General features: G+C 35.4%; 1 long non-coding RNA gene across 1 annotated transcript; it reads left to right on the plus strand.

The window, feature by feature from the left end:
- LOC109836083 lies at positions 4,548 to 4,862 on the plus strand. The gene is made up of 2 exons (XR_002245820.1): positions 4,548 to 4,607; positions 4,681 to 4,862. It is a non-coding gene; the product is annotated as an uncharacterized LOC109836083 (long non-coding RNA).

The following is a 6,880-nucleotide window of genomic DNA, read 5'->3' on the forward strand; positions in this document are numbered from 1 at the left end:
ACGTGTCAGAGATGTGGTGCTTCTGTTTTGGAAAAGTGAAGAAGGTCTTGATACGTGTCAGAGATGTGGTGCTTCTAGATGGAAACTTGATAAACATGGAAAAGAGGTCTTGATACGTGTCAGAGATGTGGTGCTTCTAGATGGAAACTTGATAAACATGGAAAAGAGATCAAACGAAAGGCAAATGGTAAAAAAATACCTCAAAAGACATTGTGATACTTTCCTCTTAAGCCACGATTGCAAAGGCTTTACATGTCTTCGAAGACAGCTTCTGATATGAGATGGCACCATGAAAGACAAGTTGAGGACGGTGTGATGAGGCATCTAGCTGACTCTGAGGCTTGGAAAAACTTTAATGAGCTACATGAAAGCTTTGCCGAAGAGCCCCGAAATGTTAGGCTCGGTCTTGCAAGTGATGGTTTCCAGCCTTTCACAAATTCAAAAGTTTCTTATAGCATATGGCCCGTTTTACTTGTACCATATAACTTACCACCATGGATGTGCATGAAGCAATCCAATTTTATTTTATCTATGCTCATTCCTGGTCCAACTGGTCCTGGAGATGCTATTGACACCTACTTACAACCATTAATAGAAGAACTAAAGGAGTTGTGGGCCTCAGGCGTTCGAACATATGATGTATCTCTGAGACAGAATTTCATTTTACGTGCAGCACTAATTTGGACTATTAATGATTTTCCTGCTTATGCAAATTTATCTGGATGGAGCACTAAGGGGAAATTAGCATGTCCTTGTTGTAATAAGCACACTCACTCTATCAGGTTAAAATATGGAGGCAAGCAGAGCTATATGGGGTATCGTCGCTATCTTGATGAAAATCACAGTTGGAGAAAGGATAAGAAATAATTTGATGGCACTAGGGAGAGAGGGTATGCAGCGCCGAAGCTGACCGGAGATGACATCCTTAAGCAGGTGGAAGATCTTATAGGGATCACCTTGACCAATCATCCAGAGAAGAAAATTAAAATATCACACGAAAGACGGGAAGATAATTGGAATAAATTTTTTTTTTTTTTGATTTGCCATATTGGAGAACTCTCTTATTGCGACATAATTTAGATGTCATGCATATTGAGAAGAATATTTGTGATAGTCTGCTGGGAACAATCATGAACATTAAAGGAAAGACAAAGGATAATATCAAAGCCCGTCTCGATTTACAAGCAATGAGTTTAAAACCGGAGTTACATCCAATCCAGAGAGGAGATAAACTTGTGATGCCAGCAGCTTGTTATACTTTATCCCAAGAAGAGCAAAGCAAATTTTGTCGATTTCTAAAGGAGTTAAAAGTTCCAGATGGATTTTCATCCAATATTTCTCAATGTATAAACCTTAAAGAGCGTAAGATTTTGGGGTTAAAGAGTCATGACTGTCACGTTCTTTTGTAGCGCTTGATTCCTGTATCGATTCGTGGCCTTCTTCCTGCAAAAGTGTGTGAACCAATTATTGAGCTTTTCATATTCTTCACTATAGTATGTGCCAAGACATTAAGGGTGGATGAACTTAAGCAAATTGATGAGCAGATTCCACTTACGTTATGTAAGCTCGAGAAGATTTTTTCATCTTCAATTTTTGATATTATGCTGCATTTAGTAGTTCATTTAGCATCTGAAGCCATACTTGGAGGGCCTGTTCGATTTCGATGGATGTACCCAGTGGAGCGTCAGCTTTATACTTATAAGTCATATATCAGAAACAGGGCACGTCCAGAAGGGTCAATTGCTGAAGGATATATAGCAGATGAATGCATGACACTTTGCTCAAGATATCTAAAAGGCTTCGAGACAAAGTTTAATCGCCTTGAAAGAAATTATGAAGATGACAATAGAGAATGTAATGAAGCACAACTATCTATTTTTAGACATAGTGGGCGGGCATTGGGTGCTGCCACCACCCGCTACCTTGATGAACATGAGTGGTTGCAAGCTCATATTTATGTTCTAAAGAACTGTGATGAAGTGCAATCACACATTGAGTAAGTCACTAAAATTTAAGATTCTACTAATAAATTTACTATAGTTAGTCAATGTTAATCATATTTATGATATTTTAATGTAGGGACTATAATGAATTCGTGAGAGGACCCACAAATCACTATGATGATAAAGATTGGGATAAGAATTTTATTGAGTGGTTCCAAGCTCTAGTACGTACATATCTTACCTTATTTTTTTAATATCTTGATTGGTTCATTTTATTACATATTCCATGACTTGATCATATTTTGGTTTTGTTTAGGTTTATCAGAGTTATCGAGAAGATGATGACTTACTTTCATTATCTCGTGGTCCAAGTAAGATTGTTAAATGTTTTACTGGATTTGTCATAAATGGACATCGATTTCATACAGAAAGTCGAGATAATTGTTTGTCAACTCAAAATAGTGGGGTTGCAGTTGTTGGTGATGTTGGTGATGGTGGAGATATAGATTATTATGGTGCTTTGGTTGAAGTTATCGAATTAGAGTATCCTGGTAGAAGAAAGGTTGTTCTATTTCGTTGTAAATGGTGGGATGTGCACGACAAAGGAAAAGGGACCGCTTTAAAAGAAGACAAATATTGATTTATCAGTATTAACTGCCGACACTTGCTAAAGACGAATGACCACTTTATACTTGTTGGCCAAGCATCACAAGTTTTTTATGTTGAGGATATTGCCAATGAAGGTTGGCATGTAGTTCTTAAAGCACAACCCCGTGATTCCTATGATATGCCACCAGATACAGATGATTGTGGGATAACAGACGATGGAGTTGAAGCTTATTTGCAAGATGAATCATTTGATGCTCAGGCTATTGCATCAACATCATTGGAAGATGATTATATTAATTTAAGAAGGAGTGATATTGATCCAATTATTGTAAATTCGGTCTCAACTTCAAAAAAGAGCAAAATGACTCAAGCAGAGAATTAGAACGCTTTAATTAAAGAGTAGAACACAAATGATATTGTGTTATTGAGATAAATTTTAAGTTGTATCTTACTATAACTATTCCTTTTTTAGACATATGATGTTCTTCTCTTCATATTTTGGATGTGGCTTTGACATTGTAGCAAGTGCTTCTACATTAGTGTATTATATATTTATTATCATGCTTGTCCTTGGGGATTTCTTTTTTTTATTCATTTCTCTTTTGACATTTGTTTTATACATAGTGTATGATACTTAAATTCCTATTCATAGCAGAAAAATGAAAACTCAAGAAGTCACTTCCAAAAGCAAAAGGGCATAATTTCTAGCACCCATGTCATTAATTAGGAAGCGACTTCAAGCACTTGCAGAAAATTTATTAAGAAGGGAACAACTCCGTACTTGTCATGACAAGAACTTGAATATTCAAAATCTAATACAAGATCAAAATATGGGTACAAATTTTAGTGCTGATTCAGAAAACTTTGAAGAGGAGAATTTTGTACAAAATCGCAGGAGAAGTACAAATACTAACAATGAAGAGAATGATGATTCTGCAGGTTAATGAGACTTAAAATTTATTATTATTTCTTTTTTATCTTTCAATTTATTTTTTATGATTGGATTAATAATTGCCCAATTTTTTGCAGAATTAAATAATCATCGAGTGCAAAGTGATGATGTAATACTAAATGAATCTCGACAAGAAGGTATATTCTTTATTAATTACAAGAAGTAATATTTTTATCAATTTCTTTTTACCTATATCTTGTTTCTAACATATGATATGATGTATGCAGTTGATAATTCTCATAAGAAGAAAATCCACCTCGTGGTAATAATAAGTGTCTAAAGTTGAATAATTTGTCACATGGGGAGAAAAAGATCATTACTTTTTATCAGAATAGAGCTATTAAGCCAGAATTTTCACGATATCTTGGAATTATTATTCGTGATAGAAATATTTGCCCAGTAGCTGTTGAGAATTGGGCTAAAATACCACAACAAAAAAAAGATCATATGTGGGCATCCATTAAGGTACATTGAAAATTAACTTTTTGCAATTGGTTTTTAATTCTTATAAATTAAATTTTGATTCAAATTTGATATAGGATAAATTTGATGCTGAGGACATGGAGCAAAAAAGAGAGTTAGTAATGAGACACTTGCGCGATTTGTGGAATAAGTGGCGTGGTGACATGCACAGGAAATATGTGAAAGAAAATTCATTGCAAGTTGCACTTAGAAATAAACCTACAGAAGTGAGTGTTGATGACTGGGATTGGCTAGTTAAGGAACATTATTTTTCTTCAAAATTTCAGGTATTAATCTCCTAATTTTATTAATTTTGTTCCATGTATATTGTTGGATTGTTGAAATTATCTTTTAATCTTGATGTATAAAAAGCAAGCCAACAAAATACACTTAACAGAGGCAAAAGAAAGATGCTCCACCACACGGGCAGCAAACCCTTCAGACAAATTGCGTGGGAATTGGTAACTAATTTCCTATTTATTTAAAACTACTTTGTTTTTTAGTTTGATATTGTACTCATTTTTATTTAATATTTGAATAAGGGTGGCAAGTCAGGAAATCCACCTGATGTGGCAAAAATGTTTCATGAAACTCGAAAGAAAGCTAATGAAACACTAGAAAATGGGGATCAAGATAAATATGTAAGTAGAATATGTGTTTAAGTTTGATAATGATGCATTATATAGTACTAACATATGAATTTAATTTTTATAGGATGAAATTGTTCAAGTCAAACAAGCAAACCCTTCACTTTCTGACATTGAGATAGTTGAGAAAATCTGGGGGAAGCAATCTCATGGTCACATCACTGTATTTGGTGGCGGGACTACTTTAAAAGATTTGAGAGGACCGCTCCCTAGTCGATCTGATCTGGAAGCACGAGTTATAGAAGAAAAGAGAAAGAACTAGATGCTTCAACAACGCTTAGATGAGCAGGAGCAACAACAACAAATGATGTCTAAGTTGGAGTCACAAGTGAAAGCTATGCAAGAACTTTTTTTTAGGCAATCACCTTCGTTGACTCCTCAAACTCGAGAACGTGTGCAGGACTAGGTAATTATTTTTTATAAAATTTCTTATATACTTTTATGATTGACTACTTGCACTAAAAAATGATGATTTTTACTTAATAAGATAATATTTGCTTAATTGATATTTCTTAATTATGTGATTTTTTTTAAATTTTTCAGGCTATCCATACAAGATTAGGAGGGAGTAGCTCGAGTCTTCTTTTGACGAAGATTAGAGGTGTCAGAGATGTGTCTTCCCCAAACTTTTATTTTAATTTGTTTTAGATAGTTTCATGTATTTTTCTTTGGAAAAATTCGGATATTAACTCTTATTATTAGTATTGAATATTTGACGACGGTGGAATTTTATTTATTGATGTTATTAATGAATGTAATTTTTATTTTATCCCTTATTCATTATTGGGTATTTTTAATATGTTTTTGTTGTGAATCTTAGTGTCTGGTTGAGAATAATATGATAGTTGCCTATGAATGGAAAATTTATTATTAATGTATATTAGAAATTTGTAGTCTACAATGACGGTTTTATAAACCGTATTTTGTTCATCAACGAAGGGAAAGCACCGTCGTTGATGGGTTACTAATTACCCATTATGTGGACTTTTACGACGGTATCCAACCGTCATTAATTAGTCTTCAACGACGGGAAAATATCCCTGTAACTAATGGTAACGACGGGAAAATATCCCATCACTGATGGTAACGACGGGAAAATATCCCGTCACTGATGGTAACGACGGGAATATATCCCCGTTACTGATGGTAACGACGGTGATAATTACCGTCGTAAATATTAATGACGGTAATATGTTCCGTCGTTATAGACTCTATAACGACGGGTAGTATATCCCTTCGTGACCCTTTAACGAAGAGGGCTTCAACGACGGGTGACGAAGGGATTTTTCCCCGTCGTTAGCATACAATAACGAAGGTTTTCAGCTCTTTAACGAAGGAAAATCCCTTCGTTAAATATGTAATTTCTTGTAGTGACAATTCACTCTCAAAAAATGAGAAATTCATCTTTAGTTCGGTAATCAAACCTTTCGACAGTTAGGATTATCCGAATCTTTTCGATTCTCGGAGTGGAGATCCCACTCTTAGTTTCACTCTTCAGATTCTCAAAGTGGAGATCTCACTTTGAGTTTTCTTTGCAACTGGAGATAGAATATAAAATTCTTCCTCTCGAGCATCGGGTTCGTCTTTGCCCCAAGAGAAGACACTACTTTTCAACTCTCAAAATTCGTGCTTCACACGCGCGGGGAATTTTATCCCGAATCCTAAGTAGGGATAAGTCAACACCTAACACGCATTGTCGGTTTAGTCTTTCACCGATTGAAGAAGATACCATAATCCAAGTCTGGGGAATTTTATCCCGAAGCCTAAGTAGGGATAAGTCAATGCCTAACACACGTTGCTGGTTAGTCTTTAACCGTAAAAAATGACAAAAGCCCACATATTCGATATTGTGGCAAGTTGTTATTAATAACAACATAATCCGTGCCTCACACGTATGGAGAATTTTATCCCGAATCCTAAGTAGGGATAAGTCAACTCCTAACACGCGTTGCCGGCTTAGTCTTTTACCGATTGAAGAAGATACCAGAATACCAATCTGAGGCATTTTATCCCAAAACCTAAATAGGGATAAGTCGGTGTCTAACATGCGTTGTCGGATAGTTCTTGACCGTAAAAAGAATAAAAGCCCACATATTCGACATTATGGCAGGTTGTTATTAATAACACCATAATCCGTGCCTCACACGTACGAGGAGTTTTATCCCGAATCCTAAGTAGGGATAAGTTAGCGCCTAACAAGCGTTGCCGGTTTAATCTTTCACCGATTGAAGAAGACACCAGAATCCAAGTCTGGGGAATTTTATCCC

Source organism: Asparagus officinalis, chromosome 4 (genome assembly GCF_001876935.1).
Source record: "Asparagus officinalis chromosome 4, Aspof.V1, whole genome shotgun sequence".
Classification (NCBI taxonomy): domain Eukaryota; kingdom Viridiplantae; phylum Streptophyta; class Magnoliopsida; order Asparagales; family Asparagaceae; genus Asparagus; species Asparagus officinalis.